Source organism: Doryrhamphus excisus, chromosome 20 (assembly GCF_030265055.1).
Source record: "Doryrhamphus excisus isolate RoL2022-K1 chromosome 20, RoL_Dexc_1.0, whole genome shotgun sequence".
NCBI lineage: Eukaryota > Metazoa > Chordata > Actinopteri > Syngnathiformes > Syngnathidae > Doryrhamphus > Doryrhamphus excisus.
The window spans coordinates 9,596,574-9,615,429 of NC_080485.1; the positions used below are offsets into that span (position 1 = coordinate 9,596,574).

The 18,856-nt window shown below is 43.3% G+C and overlaps 1 protein-coding gene across 10 annotated transcripts in view; it reads right to left on the reverse strand.

The window, feature by feature from the left end:
- The window catches only part of mcm8 (minichromosome maintenance 8 homologous recombination repair factor), a 409,889-nt gene that overhangs the window by 15,587 nt on the left and 375,446 nt on the right, over window positions 1-18,856 (reverse strand). For all 10 annotated transcript variants that reach the window (XM_058059051.1, XM_058059053.1, XM_058059049.1 and 7 more), the window contains one exon: window positions 1,514-1,668. The gene's annotated coding sequence lies outside the window, so the exon portion shown is untranslated. The remainder of the gene's footprint in view (window positions 1-1,513; window positions 1,669-18,856) is intronic.

Sequence of the window (18,856 nt, forward strand, 5' to 3'; positions counted from 1 at the left end):
GCAAGATTTTGTCTGAACGGGAGTCGGCACAAAGACCTTTATGGGTTGTCAAGACGCAACCCTCTGCAATTTTGGAGCCTACCCCAGCTGTTTTCAGGCGAGAGGCGGGGTACACCTTGGACTAGTCGCCAGCCAATCACAGGGCACATATAGACAAACAACCATTCACACTCACATTCATACCTATGGATAATTTGGGGTCGCCAATTAACCTAGCATGTTTTTGGAAATGTGGGAGGAAGTGAGGGACATTTAAACACAAATTTCAAATGAAGTTGTTCACATTTTTAAATATGATGACTCGGATATCTTGAAGTGCTGCAATTGACATCTCCAACTCCAGCAATGCAGTCTTCCATAAGCAGTGTTTACACATTTTGCCTGCAGTTTGCCATGGCAATGCATATTCATTTTTTTATGGCATGCCTTAGCTGTGGAAACTCAATTTGTAAACAAAAATGGTGCGAATTGGCACAACATGACCACATTACTTTTTTGCACCTTGTCAAGTACTGTTTACATCTACTTCACGACAGTAGTACAGATGACGCACATTGTTCCTGCATGGTCGAAGTCAGGGGTGCCCATGACATCAATCGATGGCGTAGGTAGCTTGAACCAATCACATCAACGGATGTTTGTAGATCATCAGCCACCTGATTTTCAACTCACCACCTGATCGCTCTTCCTCTTGTCTCAAGTATACAAAAGAATGCAACTTTCATCTTTATTATTTTGATTACGGATGAACTCAGTGCTAAGATACCTACTGTATAGTATCTACAACAAAAGTTATGCCTTCATTCTAGCGGCTAGTTATTTCGAAAAAAAAAAAAAAGCCAATTGTTTGATGGCTTTACTTCGTGTCCTGGACTCCACTATAGAAATGTGTTTGACACTTCTTTTTCTCAAAATATTATTTAGTTTTTTTGCACATTTGACTTTGGTCACGTTCCTGATTCCATAAAGAAGCCTGTTTAGTGGCCGGTGCTGCATGTAGCATAAGTGGGTCATGTCACCACTTTGACTGACAAGATGAGGTGGAGGTGAAAGAGAGGAGTAAAGGTGAAGTGACAGGATGAGAGGCTTTTGGAGCCAGTGAAGGGGGAAGGAGGAGGAGGAGGATGACAGAAAAGGACTGCAGGAGTAAAAGCAGCTGGGAGTGAACAGGGAGGCAAGATGGAAAGGTGACGGCAGCACTTGGGGTCGACAAATGAATGAGGGGAGAGAAAAAATGACAGAAAAGGGCTACAGGGGGGTGTGGCAGCGAGATGGGAGGAAGCTTAAGGGAAGGAAGGAGGCAGGGTAGCAGGTGGGAGGAAGAAGGGGGGGGGGGGGGAGTCTGGAGAATAGGTCACAGGAAAAGGTCAGAGGGAAGAAAATGCAAGTGTGACGGAGGGCAAAGGAAACGGAGCTCAGAGATGTTTCATCTCCTGCTGCGCCATACTTCACCTCCCTCCCAGCTCTTACTGTGTGTCGGGGAGGGGGGGGGGGGTCCTCCCAAGGCGCTCACCCTGTCGTAATGTTGCCTCTTTGCAGCTCCGAGGCCTCTCCCAGAGTGCATCCTTTCCACTAGGCCCTCGTCAGTCAGCACAACGTCTTCATGGGGATGCCGTGAGGAAGACTTCCTGAGTGACACCTCCGCTCACTTCTTCAGACACATCAACTCTGAAAGTCATGGAAGACTTTTTAAACAAGAATCGGCAATATGTAAGTACAGTTTAGACATTAATGTACATAAATTTATGCTGTTATCCAAGTTTTATATTGACTAATTTACATTTTTTCAAATGATCATTTCTTCAGGGCTTTATACTGTATGAGAAAAGCACCTTTTATTGCAGATTTGAATTATCTCTTAACAAGCACAATACTATTAACATAATAATAATAATAACTGACATCATAATAATAACATGGCTTACTGATAAAAAATAAATAAATGCAAGCAAATAAAGAAATCAAAGCAAAAATACTGTATTATCCTTTGCGCCTGTTGTAAAGAGATAATGGCGCTAAGTTGCTGCAGGCGGTTTCAGGTAAACAATCAGCTCTGTTTGGAGTTCACAGCCATGATGCAACATCACACAAAGCCCAAAGGTTCCATCTCAGGGGGGGGGGTCTCAAACCCTCAACATGTCACACACACACCTCGACCTGCACACTCCCCAACCTTCACCAGCCAGGTTTTAGGGCTATAAATAAAGCAACAGCACTGTCATCTCCGCCCCCAAAAGGTGTTTTCCCGCTCCGAGGACTCACACCCGTGGCCAGATGCGCGGGGGTAAAACTTTCACCCGCTGATCCGCCGTGCCAGTCCACAGGCTCCCTTTTTTAATAAAGCGCCCGCATAGCACCGCCGGTACCAGAGGCCCGCAGGTAAACAGCTAATGAAATCCCTCTCTCCCTCTCCGACTAAATCATCTAAATAGCAAGCAGCACCTCGGGCACGTAGGCAGACAGATGGCGGGGAACCTCGGGGAATTGACTCAACTTAAAAAACATTTGTAACCTCGCTGCCTTAAAATTTGGATTAAATCTAGCAAATTATTTTAGGTAATTTCAACTCACAACTAAGTTTCTCCAAATTAAAAGATCAAGTTCACGTGACTTATTGGTATGTTTTGGGAACTTTCTTTGTTTGGTGAAATAAACAAATAAACAAATATTTATATATATATATTTTTATTATATATTTATTATATTATTATTATATTTTGCTGTATCAAAATAGAACTCAAGTAATCTCAACTCACTTCTCATTTAGTCTAACTAATTAGCTCAAGTAAATTCAACTCACAATTAAATTGAAATTAATTGAAAATGAGTTGGGGCGGCACGGCAAGCGAGTGGTTAGCGCGCAGACCTCACAGCTAGGAGGACCAGCGTTCGATTCCACCCTCGGCCATCTCTGTGTGGAGTTTGCATGTTCTCCCCGTGCATGCGTGGGTTTTCTCCGGGTACTCCGGTTTCCTCCCACATTCCAAAAACATGCTAGGTTAATTGGCGACTCCAAATTGTCCATAGGTATGAATGTGAGTGTGAATGGTTGTTTGTCTATATGTGCCCTGTGATTGGCTGGCGACCAGTCCAGGGTGTACCCCGCCTCTCGCCCCAAGACAGCTGGGACCCCCGCGACCCTCGTGAGGAAAAAGCGGTAGAAAATGAATGAATGAAAATGAGTTGAGATTACTTGATTTAGATTGTTGATATGACCAAAATATTTGGTTATTTGACCGAAAAAATGAAGTTCCCACAACAAATCAATAAGTCACGTGAACTCGGACTTTTAAGTTGGAGAAACTTAGTTGTGTGTTGAAATTACGTGAAATAATTTGCTAGATTTAATCAAAATTTTACAGTGACTTTCCGTGACTCTCGTGAGAATAAGTAGTAGAAAATGAATGAATGAATGTCCCTCAGTTCGGAATGAAACACGTTAATCAGGTGAAAGAAAATGCCATGGGGGCGGGATTTCCTGGAAGGCGTCCAATTACAGGTAGCTCTGTGGTTCTGGCGGGTCTTGCCTCCAAACTGCTAAAAGTCAGTTTTGATCATCCACATGCAGAAGTGGACATCCAGCATGGAAAAGCACCAAAAGTTTGCATTTTTGACACCATCTTCTTTGGCAGTTCTCGATCGGAGAACATCGTGGTTGTCCTTCCCAAATAGAACCTTCACCTTCAGGCAACTCTCACCTTGCACCGAGCAAAATCCAATTCCCACTCCCCCCACAACAAGCCGATCTCATGACACAAGCTCTGGTGTGAGGTGGCTGTGAATTAATACTGTGCCTCTAAAAAAAGTGGAAAGTTGGGGTTGGACCACCTCTGGGGCTTGCCCAACCGGTCCTAACTTCCATATTTCTTCGTCTACAAACGTCACTGGAATAAAACCTGATTGAGGGTTTTTAGACTTTTTGTCAACAATGGGTTTCAAATATCTGCATTTCAGTACTTGGTCAAACTTGAATCATTTCAAGTTTGCTGCTGCGATATAAACCCACAATTTGATGCCATGTCCAGTAAGTCCTGCATTACATGGCAGAAACAGTGATCTTAATATATTAGGATCAAGGGACCAACAAAATTGCCCTGAAAAAACCTCTTGAGCCTTTTCACTAAATTGGGTTGAAGAAAGAAAAAGATAAGAAGCATCGGTTTCAACGAAGGAGCCTATTCTGGGATCTGACCTTTAGGAAAGCTTTAGGAAGAGCAGTTCTAAGCCCTAATTAGTGCCAGATGAAAATGAGCGGTGCCTGAAGGTCAGAGGTAATGCTAATGTTTTCGTTTATTTAGAATATGTTTTACACGGACGTACATCACATGGTTACACTTGCATGGTGAAAAAAAGGAGCAGGAAGAAGCAGATCTTATTTAAAAGTACCCCTTGTCCATATCTCAGTAATAACTGAGTAATAACCGTATCTCAGTAATAAATAAATCAACAAATATAGCATTAGACATTCATTTTCTACCACTTATACTCACAAGGGTTGCGGGGGTGCTGGAGCCTATCCCAGCTGTCTTTATGCGAGAGGCGGGGTACACCCTGGACTGGTCGCCAGCCAATCACAGGGCACATATAGACAAACAACCATTCACACTCATATTCATACCTATGGACAATTTGGAGTCGCAATTAACCTAGCATGTTTTTAGCATGCACGGGGAGAACATGCAAACTCCAAACAGAGATGGCCGAGGGTGGAATTGAACTCCGGTCTCCTAGCTGTGTGGCCTGCGCAGTAACCACTCGTCCGCCGTGCATCCCAGGATTATTAATTGATTTAAAGCTGGGCCAATTGTAGCTAGTTCCCATTCAAATTCCCACTCTTTTAGTGGAGTACATACACCACAATGCGTCTCCATCTCGGTCTTTTACTCCCCAATGTTCATTTTTTTTTCCGAATGGACAAACGAGGACTGAAAAACTCTACTGCTCTCTTTAGCTTAAATGTCTCCTTTCACACTCCCACACTAGACTCCGACCTCCATTGATGTCAATGCAGGCCTCTTGGTGCTGATGTACAAAGAAATGTATTTAAGGGCTGATACACCCTGCAGCCTTTTTGTTGCCGCTGAGTACAGAGGAGAAAGAAAAGATGGAGAGGAGCTGGAGAGGTCCTTAACCTCTTTCTTTCACTCCAGAGGAATGAAAATCAGACATGATTAAGAGGGCTGCTACATCATTTAACTCGCTCATTTAGGTGGAATGACACTATTATAGGAATACACTCACACCCCAAAACTCTCTAACATTCATTATCTGGAGAGGCAAGTATCAGGCAAGAAAATCGTGATTAGCATTTCTTCATGTTAAAAATGTCCAAATGAAACCATAACCACAACCATGTAAACACTGAGGACTATTTAGTACTCAATGAATCCAAGGCACAGGAACAATGTTCCCAGTAAAGTGGTCCCTGGGTTACGTATGAGCTACGTTCCAAGACTATGATTAAGTCGAGTTTTGTTGTAAGTCGGATCTTATACTTAAATGATACCTAAATTACCTCCTAAGTCACTCACACCGAACACAGAACACATGAAGAACATGTTTGTATTGAGTTGACTCCTATAGAGCAGCTACACACAATAACCCACCCACACAAAGTTTTGTAGTTCTTCCAGAATCTGCACTTATTCCAGCAGTATGTCCTTGGATTTCGTGGTTCTCGCAAAAACGGTCTCTTAATTTATTCCACCCACAGACCACCTGATAATAAACGGTGATGATATGTGTTGGATCCTGAGTTCGATCCGGAAGTAGAGCTTACGTCAAGACATCTCTCAATGTTAAGTAGCTTTAGCATTTTAGCGCTTTCTACAGCATCTGTATCGTCTAATGTGGTCATTACATGTTTTATCCGGGACTACCATTTAAAAAACTACGGTAGAGCTGTTGACAGATTAAAATGCATTCTTTTGCTGGTACGGAATCAGGAATCCCAACCACTTGTGCCTGATGGCGGCGTCTTTAGGAATCGTAATGGTAATGGTTTTATTTCATTTGAATATGCATCAGATTACAATTGAATGCATCACATAATCAGTTCACAGTTCCACATGTCCAAAAGGAGTAGGTAGAAGCAAAGCTTATTAAATCCTACCCCTCCATCTTGTAGTTTGTAACGGTTTGTACAGCCAACGGTTGTAGTAACGGTTACATTTGTTCACTTCCTGCTTTCCCAATATAGTTTAAGTTGTGTTTTTTTTTGTCACGTACCAAAGTACGAGGTGATATGACCATACAATCGATAATAATCTGCATCATAGTAAGTGTCAATATAGTGATATGTATAGCACATCATGACTGGTTCAAGACTCTTCATCCTTTTATCCATTTAGCATCCTTGTATTTTGTTCACTTCCTGCTTTCCTAATATAGTAAAAAAAAAAAAATTTAAATTTTTTATTATTTTTTATGTTGTTTTATATTTTGTCACGTACCGAAGTACGAGGTGAATAGTAAACATTCCCTTACACCCAAAGAAACACTTTTTAAGAGCCATTGCTAGCAACTTAAACAAAGAAGCAGCACGCTTGCTCGGAAGGCAGAGAGTGTATCACATACACAGCCACACCCATAAGGAGGCCCGCTCCTCTGTGACATCACAAAGGAACAGTTTTGCAACGCCCTCTGAAACAGTGTGTTTCGAGCCACCCCAAACTTTTTTCAGGGTGCACTTCCAAATGCGGAAACCTCATTATCTGAAACTTTGGCATCGTTTAACACAAGAATACAACATTCTAAGGTCAGAAAAGTGGAAAACGTACCATAGGTCCCCCCTTTTTTTTAGGTCCCCTTTAATGATGGTCACGACAGCGTGAGCCGCACAGTGTATTCTTCCAATGTAACTAGTTCTTACGGGCCAACAGCATTGTTCTGCACAACATTCCTACAGAACCTTTTAAACTTCATTACATGAAAGTACTGTAGGTGTAAGGAGTTGCAGAGTTTTTGGGTGGTCGTGAAGCAGGTCAGCCAATCAGAGCGTCTTCTCATTGATTCAAGGCGCTCAATCGGCTGGAAAAAAACATCGATAATAAGACATTGATTGGGTGTGTCGGTGGCTTGAAGGAGTTCCCATCTGATCCAACTGGAAACTGTCTGAACGTTTAGGACGTTCACACCCACATCACGTCCACACTTCCTCCTCATCCTCTCTTTGCTATCTTGCCACCTTGTTTATATATATTTTTTCTCTCTTATCTCCTGTCAGGCAGGAAAACAGCCATTTGGGTTCCTGCCGACACCAATTTCCACCACCACAGCCACACACACACCCCCTCCAATTTCCCCCGCCACATAGCCAGACACCCTGCACTGTCTAATATAGCTCTCAACACAATCTCACATTATCCTCTCATCCCTCCTTCTCCATAACCTGCTTTGCTTTCTTGCAGCTCGCCTCCTTCCTTCCTCGCTCCCTTACGTCCTTCCTCTCACTCCTATCTCCTTTTCACTTTCAATCCACCCTGCTTGCACCCATCTATCCATCTGCAGTAATGAGAAATCAGGGACTGCTAGCTCACCCACCTGTGTGTGTGTGTGTGTGTGTGTGTGTGGTTATAAGACCGTGGGGATTGCATTCCAGATTGCTCTGCTCTGGTTCTTCCCACCATCTGTGTGTGAATGTGTGTGTATGTGTGTTGTGTCTCCCAAGTGATCTCTGATGCCAGCCTTCTCTCGCTCATGCAATCAATCTGTGTGTGTGTGTGTGTGTGTGCAGGTTTGTCCTCTGAGCATTGGACAGGTATTTAACGGACAGGTATTTAACACCTTTGCTGGTCCGTGTGTGTCTTTGTATGTTGTACATCAGGCTAACTGACAAGTCTATCGCTGTGTGTGTAGTAGGGGACTGTGACAACAGTAAGAACTTCAATGACCAATGAAAAGTCTAGATAAGTCTAAGACTTTTTTCCACTCCCTTTCGAACATTCATTCATTCATTCATTTTCTACCGCTTTTCCTCATGAGGGTCACGGGGGTGCTGGAGCCTATCCCAGCTGTCTTCGGGTGTGAGGCGGGGTACACCCTGGACTGGTCGCCAGCCAATCACAGGGCACATATAGACAAACAACCATTCACACTCACATTCATACCTATGGACAATTTGGAGTCACCAATTACCAATTAGACCGCCGTGCCGCCCCCTTTCGAACATGTGTACGTTTATATATATATATATATATGTATGTATGTATATATATATATATATATATATATATGTAACATGAGGATAAAGAGTATAAGCACAGTCTCCTATTCTACTGACACCTACACACACACACACACACACTTGAGGCGACATTATGACCAAATGTTAAAATTTTTTTTCTTTATTACAAACATGAAAAACATCAAAAGCACCACAAACCAACCAAAATCAATACAAATAAATATATATATATATATTTTTATTTGTATTGATATATTTTTATTTGTATTGATATATATATATATATATATATATATATATATATATATATATATATATATATATATTTTTTTTGTATTGATTTTCGTTGGTTTGTGGTGCTTTTGATGTTTTTCATGTTTGTAATAAAGAAAAAAATTGTCCTAATTTTAATATTTGGTCATAATGTCACCTTGTGTGTGTGTAGGTGTCAATAGAATAGGAGACTGTGCTTACACTCTTTATCCTCATGTTACATGACAGCTCCCAACCAGACGCCAAATGTGTGCCCATGAATGAGAGTGTGTACTAAAAGAAAAACTCTGCTGGATGCCAACAGTCTTTTAAAATTTCCTCTGCAATTCGGCCGACAGCCAACAGCGAGCGGCCCTCTGTGTGTGTGTGTGTGTGTGTGTGTGTGATTGATAATCCTCTGGTGCTAAATGAAAAACAAGTGAATAAATGTTTTAAAGGCTCCCAACGTCTGATGTTTTCTTGATTAAATGTGGTTACAGTCGGATTAGACCGGGAAATGATGGCTTTGTTGGCTTGTTTACAGTCAACTCATCGACATTTGAATCAGTACCAAATGGTACACATTGGACGACATGCATTATGTCAGTTGTGTGTAATGCTGCTAACAAACAAAACACATGGAAAGTGGGTTTGCTTGTGGGATCTGCAGCATGACACTTTGAGGATGTATCATGGGATGCTGTAACCGGGGGAGACGGATGGGAGTTCCAGAGGATGTTCACCTGCAATGGAATGCTAATTGTTGCCTCATCTTATTCAGTCAGCATTTTAACTTCTGTCTTTTTTTTTTTTTTTTTTTTGCCTTCCGCCATCTCGCCATGAAGCGTGCCGACGTGAGACGTCAGTTATACACGCGCGTCACCGTAGTACTCACAAAGTCTGCGGAGTATTCGCGGAAGCGATCCCGTGAGCTGCATAGAAGCTGGCAGGCGATCAAAGTCTGACGCTACTTTACTATGGGGAGATTAGCATCAGTGAGTACAGGAGGATGGGGGGCGGGGGGGTTTTGAGAGAGAAAAAGCAAGTGGGATCAAGTGAATCAATGTGAGAGGAATAGAAGAGAGCAGGGTAGGGAGCTAAAAAGAAAGAAGGTAGTTAAAAGGAGGAGAGAGGAGAGGCTTTTCATCATGTACGACGACACCCAGGTGGGCCGGGCGGCGAGCTGTTTGCATCAGTCTTGCTTCATGAAGGCCGAGCTGACACTTGATATAAGATGAGATGTCTCAGCTTTCTCTCTCGACAATGCACTTTCAAGAGAGACAAACCGACGTAGCTCACGTACTGGCAACGTCCGCTTGCATGGATGATGGAGCTGCACTGCGAGAACGTGGTTGTGCTCATGCAAGGGGACTCTTTCATTAACAGATGTTGCCGCATGTCAGCCATGCTTGTGGAACATGTTCAGAATGTGTCTTGCATATTTGCAGTGAATTAGTTTAACTTAGGGATGCACAGTAGCAAGTGGTTAGTGCGCAGGCTACACAGCTAGGAGACACGAGTTCGATTCCATCCTCGGCCAGCTCTGTGTGGAGTTTGCATATACGTGGGTTTACTCCGAGTACTCCCGTTTCCTCCCACATTCCAAAAACATGCTAGGTTAATTAGCGACTCCAAATTGTCCATAGGTATGAATGTGAGTGTGAATGGTTGTTTGTCTATATGTGCCCTGTGATTGGCTGGCGACCAGTACAGGGTGTATCCCGCCTCTCGCCCAAAGACAGCTGTGATAGGCTCCAGCACCGCCTCAACATTCGTGAGGATAAGCGGTAGAAAATGAATGAATGAATGTCTAATCCTATATTTGTTGATTTATTTATTGGAAAAGCTAACGTATATGCAAACAATTATGTTTATTATTACCTTTATATCGTTTTTCTATTAGAGACCCGAGTTCAATTCCACTCTCGGCCATCTCTGTGTAGAGTTTGCATGTTCTCCCCGTGCATGCGTGGGTTTTCTCCGGGTACTCCGGTTTCCTCCCACATTCCAAAAACATGCTAGGTTAATTAGCGACTCCAAATTGTCCATAGGTATGAATGTGAGTGTGAATGGTTGTTTGTCTATATGTGCCCTGTGATTGGCTGGCGACCAGTCCAGGGTGTACCCCGCCTCTCGCCCAAAGCTGTGATAGGCTCCAGCACCGCCTCAACATTCGTGAGGATAAGCGGTAGAAAATGAATGAATAGTTTAACTTATGCAGTGTGTAGAATTCTATTTCAGATTCTATTTCACTTTATTAAAGTGAAATTTACGTGATTGGTCACATCATAATACACAAAATGACAGAATGTGACACCCCTCACACACACACACACACACACACAAACACACAACACCTCCCGAGACCAACACATGTGTGCGGCATGGATAATAATGGGCATAAACTAAGGTCACGATTGAGGCCATCTGCCGCATCTCACCAAGGACTCATCAGCCTCTGTATGTGTTTTTTTGTGTGTATATGTGGATGTTGACACCAATTTTGTGAATTCTCCTGAATCGCACACACAAACACACATATATAAACGTCATCTGAGATTGTTGCTGACAACCTGTTGTGTTTGTCACACTCATTTACGGCTGCCTCACCATCCATCTCCAGCCTCGCATGCTCGCCATTAACACCAGAGATGGCAGCGTGACCTCACTCTCTTCACTTATTTCTTTCCCATCCTCTTTTTCCAGCCACTCTGCCCCCCACCATCCACCAACTCCCTCCCAACTCCAGCATGCCATTGATGCAACACTTGAAAGCGGCGTCCATATAGAAGCTGGAGTGTGACACTGCACTGTTCGACAGCTCTCAGAGTGAACAAAATAACCTGTCGAGATCTCACCAGCAGCAAGGTTAAAACACACTTCATATAGCTGCACAGCTGCTGATATAATTCTAGACGCCCACTCCACTGCTAAATAGTTTACTCCATTTTGTCAACACTGCAGCCTTTACATGCAACATAATCTTGTGGGTGGGGGGGCGCCTTGATACATTTTGTACAGTAAAGATGTTAAAACCAATTGAATGAAGGTCATTATACAGAATACTAAGCTATTTTTTTGAACAAAACATCTTTGCTTTGTGTTATACATGCAGTAGCTGACAAAGAAAAATAGTGTAATATCTTCAATAATATAGCTGACCTGTAATGATTACATTTTATTTTTACAATATGTCGAGGGTGAATAAAAAATGAGCTGCGGGCCCAAAATGACTCTCGAGCTGCACTTTGGACTTTTGATGAGACATGCCTTACTTGCCCATGGATGCAGAGTCTGACATGATGTACTGAAAAAAAAGTTCTCCTCCCATTCCATGCGGAAGTGGTACATTTTTGCCTTCTTATTTTATCTTAAGTTTAGAATAATTTAATTGGAGGCTAACAAGTTAGCTCAATAGATTGGTTATGTATCACGTCAGAGATCCTGTAGCCTGTGCATAAGGGGTGTCCCGGATCCGTCACCCATCTGTGATGTCATCAGCAGTTGTTATTTGCTAATTAACACAGAAGATAAAGAATGTGAGAAACCCGATTACATTTACAAAACTCAAAGCTCATGGATGCAGAGTCTGACATGATGGACTGAAAAAAACGTTCTCCTCCCATTCCATGCGGAAGTGGTAAATTTTTGTCTTCTTACTTTATCTCAAGTTTAGAATAATTTAATTGGAGGCTAACAAGGTAGCTCAATAGAATGGTTATGTATCACGTCAGAGATCCTGGAGCCTGTGCATAAGGGGTGTCCCGCATCCGTCACCCATCTGTGATGTCATCAGCAGTTTTTATTTGCTAATTAACACAGAAGATAAAGAATGTGAGAAACCCGATTACATTTACAAAACTCAAAGCTCATGGATGCAGAGTCTGACATGATGGACTGAAAAAAAAGTTCTCCTCCCATTCCATGTGGAAGTGGTACATTTTTTCCTTCTTACTTTATCTTTTGAATAATTTAATTAGAGGCTAACAAGTTAGCTTAATAGATTGGTTATGTATGACGTCAGAGATCCTGTAGCCTGTGCATAAGGGGTGTAACGGATCCGTCACCCATATGTGATGTCATCAGCAGTTTTTATTTGCTAATTAACACAGAAGGTAAAGAATGTGAGAAACCCGATTACATTTACAAAACTCAAAGCTAACACTGATTGAGTTAGCATACATTTTGGTTTGAATCGGACAGTCTGGAATGGATTAATAATGCTAACCAGTGTTACACTGTATGCCTGGATTAGCATGCATGTAGCAGCTTGGCTAATAGCACCTGTGTCGCTAATGTCCATGCATGCTTTTTACTCGGTAGTCTCCTGATCCAGTTAGAGAACAAAATCTCATGCACACGCCCAATAAGGTGAGACCAAGTTTGTCTTAAATGGGATGAAATTGGTCCCTTTTATAACATCTGAATGGTCAAAATCAATAGAGTTCTTGCACTAACAGAGCAGAAATTTGTTTGAGTGTTTCAGATGAAGAGCTGAGAAGGAGGTCAGGTCACATTGTGTCCTTCTCTTTTCTGTCTCAGACATTTCACCACGGTGATCGAGTTTTTTTTTTTCCCGTGAAACGCTCTCCCAGCATTCCCTGCCCTCTGCCCCCCTCATCCATCTTTCACTTTCTAAACACGTCGCTCCATCTCATCTCTCTTCCCGGATTGCCCTTCTTCCGGCCTTGCTTGTAGTTTTGTGACCATCAGCACTTTGGGAAAAAAACGAGAGCGACCAAAGATGAGAGGAGGCCTTGAGGCCGACCGACAGAGAGATGAGGGTGCATGGAGATGGCAATAGTGATGGAGAAACAATTGAAAACAAAGGAGATGGAGGCCAGTAGATAAGTGGTGACCTTAAACTCCTTCATGTCTGCTCGCTGACAAATGGCGGTCTAATGACCCCGTGATTAGCTAGCCCAGAGGTCAACGTGATGAGGGGACCCCTGAAGACGAGAGCGAGAGAGAGAGAGAAGGAGTGGAGGACATGACAGCCAATGAGAAGGAGATGAGAAGTGTTTCCTCATGAGAGCAGAGCGTGCTCAGTTGCCGGCTGCAGTGTGTTAGCAGCGACAACAACAAGATGGAGTCTAACGTGTGCCAGCTACACTAGCAAACCACAAGAGAGCAACAAGTGTTCTCACAAACAGCACTGAACCTCATTCACTAGATTTGTTATTCAGGAACTTGCAAAAGCACATTTTTATCTAACACTCAGAAATATGCAGTGCTCTTGAATGCCTCACCAGTGTACGCAATACTGTGGTTATTAGGAAAAGAAAGGAAAGAAATACAGTTGTTCATTCTTCTGTGTATATTATATCATAAATAAATCATCCACACAAACAAAATAAAGTTGATTAAAGGATCCCCTGCCCATTGTATGCTTTGTATGTTTTGTTTAGGCACCTGATTTCGTGGGCTAGTTTGTTAAGTACACTGTTTTGGCTGTACTATAACCGAGACTGTGAACAAAAACAGAGACATTCATTCATTTTCTACCACTTATTCTCACGAGGGTCGTGGGGGTGCTGGAGCCTATCCCAGCTGTCTTCAGGCGAGAGGCGGGAAACTGCGTATGCAAACTCCACACAGAGATGACCGAGGGTGGAATTGAACCCTCGTCTCCTAGCTGTGAGCTCTGCGTGCCCACCATATTGAAGCAGATGGCTTCATATTCGGATGTGCAGAATTCCTGCAGAGTGCTTGAGTCCAATAAGAAAGGGGGAGAAGAAGAAAAGCCATGGCGTCATTAAAGTGAAATATGGCGGTAATCTTTGCACAGGTACGACTGAGGGGGGTGCTTGATGTATGGAAGCAGCGGGAACGACACATCACACAAGTGCACTTGCTTTCTTGCAACTCAGCCTCCGAGAGCGCCTTCATTTTTAGACGGGGGACCTCCGTGGGTGATTGTTGTCCACAATCACTAGTCGGGAGGGGGGCGCTTGATTTACAAGCATGTGCCGCTGAGCGCACTTGTTTATTTTATTTATTTGTTTCCTAGTGTGTAGGCCTGCCTCTCTTACAAGCCTACTGTGAGGGGGCGCTTGTTGTGTTGACCGGCTTTTCTTTTTGGAACAGGTTCACAGTAGAACAGAAAATGGAGAGGGTGCTTGTACTCACCTCTCATGTGACCTAATTTTAAAGTTTAAAGCAGGGGGGCCAAAACTCAAAGCCTACCAGACCTACCAGAAGTCTTATACATGTATATATTTAGTCCCTGATATAAATATTTGGCTATTAGTCCACTTGACATCATATGATTAGTTTTTTTGCCAAAAATAATTTCTAAAAATATGTTTTGGTTAGCACGCAGACCTCACAGCTAGGAGACCAAGGTTCAATTCCCCCCTCCGCCATCTCTGTGTGGAGTTTGCATGTTCTCCCCGTGCATGCATGGGTTTTCTCCGGGTACTCCGGTTTCCTCCCACATTCCAAAAACATGCTAGGTTAATTGGCGACTCCAAATTGTCCATAGGTATGAATGTGAGTGTGAATGGTTGTTTGTCTATATGTGCCCTGTGATTGGCTGGCGACCAGTCCAGGGTGTACCCCGCCTCTCGCCCGAAGACAGCTGGGATAGGCTCCAGCTCCCCCATGACCCTCGTGAGGATAAGCGGTAGAAAATGAATGAATGTTTGGATTGAAGGGCTCCACAGCGGGGGTTAGGGGTTAGTGCGCAGGTCTCACAGAGAGGAGACCCAAGTTCAATTCCATCCTGTGGAGTTTGCATGTTCTCCCCGTGCATGCATGGGTTTTCTCCGGGTACTCCGGTTTCCTCCCACATTCCAAAAACATGCTAGGTTAATTGACTCCAAATTGTCCATAGGTATGAATGTGAGTGTGAATGGTTGTTTGTCTATATGTGCTCAGTGATTGGCTGGCGACCAGTCCAGGGTGTACCCCGCCTCTCGCCTGAAGACAGCTGGGATAGGCTCCAGCACCCCCGCGATCCTCGTGAGGAAAAAGTGGTAGAAAATGAATGAATGAACGAATGCTTCAATATGCTTATATCTTTACATTTAATACAAATCTTAACGATCCAACTACTAAAAATTTGACCTGAATGGTTCATAAGGTAAACAAGGCTTCGGAACTCTGTTGTGGGGGGGTCAGAGAGCGTACTTGTTTATTCGATTTCACTAAAAGCAATAGGCAAGGTCACATACAATGTCCCAGTCAGTCATTTAACTAGTCCTTCATGCTGCAGCCAAGCATAAATGCCTCACAGCGGCGTGCAGCACACCCAATTACACAAATCAGCAATACCCTGTAAGAAAAAAAAACGCCCCCTTGCAGTGCGCTTTGCAACACAAGTGTCAACAAAACAAGCGCCCCTCCCCTGTTCAGGTGAGAGATGACAAGTGCCCTTCACGTGAGGCTGCCAGAAGAATCAAGCGCTCCTCAGCGGCATGCTGGGGACCGTGTGTGTGTAATTGCTTTGAGCTGTCAGCCTGGTGGCAACATGAAAGAAGCCAATTAAATTTCACAGACGGGTCTGTGTGAGCGGCCGAGACGGGCCGAGACCACGGAGACACAGGTCGACAAGCCGCCGCGTTCATACCGGTCCCAGCAGAGGGGAAGCAGATTTGTAATGCTGTCCTGTCACTGTCTCAGGTCCTGTGTGTGTATGTGAGGGATAATCAGTGCTTTTCATGTTTTTTGTGCCCTAAGTTGACAAAGACATGACAACAATAGCCACGTTTACATGAGGAGTTTTTCTCTTTCCGAATGGAATCTTTCTGAATGACGTTTCCGAAAGCAATGGTATACATGGAAAGGAATATTCCAATCACGTGTCTACATGCGCCGCTATAATCAACCAGAATAGTCAATGGGGCATGTGCAGTAAAGCGTAAACACCAACATCACGTGATACCGACTTCGAGTTTTTCTTTCACTTGTTGGAATAACTCCAGTCTTGAAATTTAGTTTGAATCAAAAACAAACGTTCCGCAGCAGTCCAGTGCCGATTGCTCGCCTTCATTTTTTTAAATCGAAGAACGTCTCGAACTGCGTGTTACGTCATATCTCAGCATTCGCTGAAAGAACGCACCCGGGAACAGGAAAATAGAGTTAATTCATTCATTCATTTTCTACCGCTTTTTTCTCACGAGGGTCACGGAGGGTGCTGGAGCCTATCCCAGTTGTCTTCAGGCGAGAGGCGGGGTACACCCTGGGCTGGTCGCCAGCCAATCACAGGGCACATATAGACAAACAACCATTCACACTCACATTCATACCTATGGACAATTTGGAGTCACCAATTAGCCTAGCATGTTTTTGGAATGTGGGAGGAAACCGGAGTACCCGGAGAAAACCCACGCATGCACGGGGAGAACATGCAAACTCCACGCAGAGATGGCCAAGGGTGGAATTGAACCCTGGTCTCCTAGCTGTGAGGTCTGCGCACTAACCACTCGTCCACCGTGCCGCCATATAAAGTTCAATCTTACTAATATTTCATCATTAAGGTCAGCACATGTTTTATATAGATATATATTTTCTTTTTTAATAAAACTGGACTTGTGAATGGCGTATAGAAGGGTTTAGATTCTGTTCCACAGATGGCGCTAATGCACACGAAAGCTGCTTGCCAACCGCCAATAAACAACAGAAGAAGAAAAACACCACGAAGAAGAACGCAGTCTGACAACTTTCTGATTGAGCGGGAACAAAATACCTCAATCGGATTGGGGAAAGGAATATTCCACCCCTGTGAATCCGATTATATATTCATTCGGATTGGCACTTTTCTTTCGGAATGAGGTGTATACAAAGGTTACATTCTTTCCGTTTGAGCAAATAACCCGAATGGAATTGGAATATTTGGGTCCATGTAAACGTGGCTATTGTCTTTCTTTTATATAGTAGAGTTAAATCACTACTGCATATGGCTACTCTACATTTCTCTACGATTCTCAACTGGTGGGTCGCAACCCAAAAGTTGGTTGCGAGCCATTTTCAGTGTAATGACTCCATGTTCCTTAACGCACCTCGCGCCAGTGCTATTCGCTTGCTACACCACCACGAGTGACATATGCTTATGGACGTCGAGTGTGAACTTAAGGCGCCATCCGTCAGCCACACAGCTCGATATCTACTGGAGAAGAGCGTAGCATAAAACGAGCGCTCACGTTGAGTTAAATGGGGGAATTCCACCCACAATGAAGACTTCCAGGTACAGTATGATGGCACTGCCAATACCCAATTCCATCGATTGACCCAGGCAGAGGGGGGGTCTATAGAAGAAATGCTTCTCCTACTACTGTAAACTTTCCTACTTTCCTACTCATTTGGTCTATCATTAATAAATTCTAACCAGTTTCAGACCAGAGTTATTATCATGTGACCACTCTGAAGAAGGCTGCAAGCAAGTGAGCAGTTGAAACTGTCAGATATGTAAAACTCGCTCTGAAAAAAAAGAACTGTATAATTAAAAAAAATTACATTCTGAGTGTTGAATCAGAGCAATTGCACTCGCTTGATTTTAATGCCTTGTTTCACTAATGCAAATATAATAATAGCAAGCACTTAAAGCCTTTGTACCCCCCCTACCAGTACTTTTCACATTTGTGAATAAGCACATATTGTTGTTGAACTGATCACAAAACTTATTTTCTACTGGTGTTATTTTGCACTGCCTCAAATTCAAACTGCACTTTAATGTCTTTTCATTAAAGCAGTGATTCTCAATTATTCTTCACGAGTCAAATTGCATGTTGAGTATGATAAATGTTGGCAGGTCTGCCCTAACACTGAAAGTTCTACCTGCCTCTAATGTCCGGGTGCAGCTTACATGCACAGAGCAGGAAAAGGGGCGGGATATAATATTTGTAAAACCTTCAAAAGTTAGCGCCCTCTAGGCAGCACTGTAACCATTGCAAAAAGTCTTTTTACATTTAAAACAAATAAATACATATCAGGTGGCACGGTGGTCGCGTGGTTAGCACGCAGACCTCACAGCTAGGAGACCAGGGTTCAATTCCACCCTTGGCCATCTCTCTGTGTAGTTTGCATGTTCTCCCCGTGCATGCGTGGGTTTTCTCCGGGTACTCCGGTTTCCTCCCACATTCCAAAAACATGCTAGGTTAATTGGCGACTCCAAATTGTCCATAGGTATGAATGTGAGTGTGAATGGTTGTTTGTCTATATGTGCCCTGTGATTGGCTGGCGACCAGTCCAGGGTGTACCCCGCCTCTCGCCTGAAGACAGCTAGGATAGGCTCCAGCACCCCCGAGACCCTCGTGAGGAAAAAGCGGTAGAAAATGAATTAATGAATGAATGAAAATACATATCAATACAATACAATACAATACAAGTGTAAAAAGAAGTGAAGCATTCTTTGATAAGAAGTGAGTACACTTCTGACACAAGAGTCTCATGACAAGGAAACCAAAGCAAGTAAGTAAG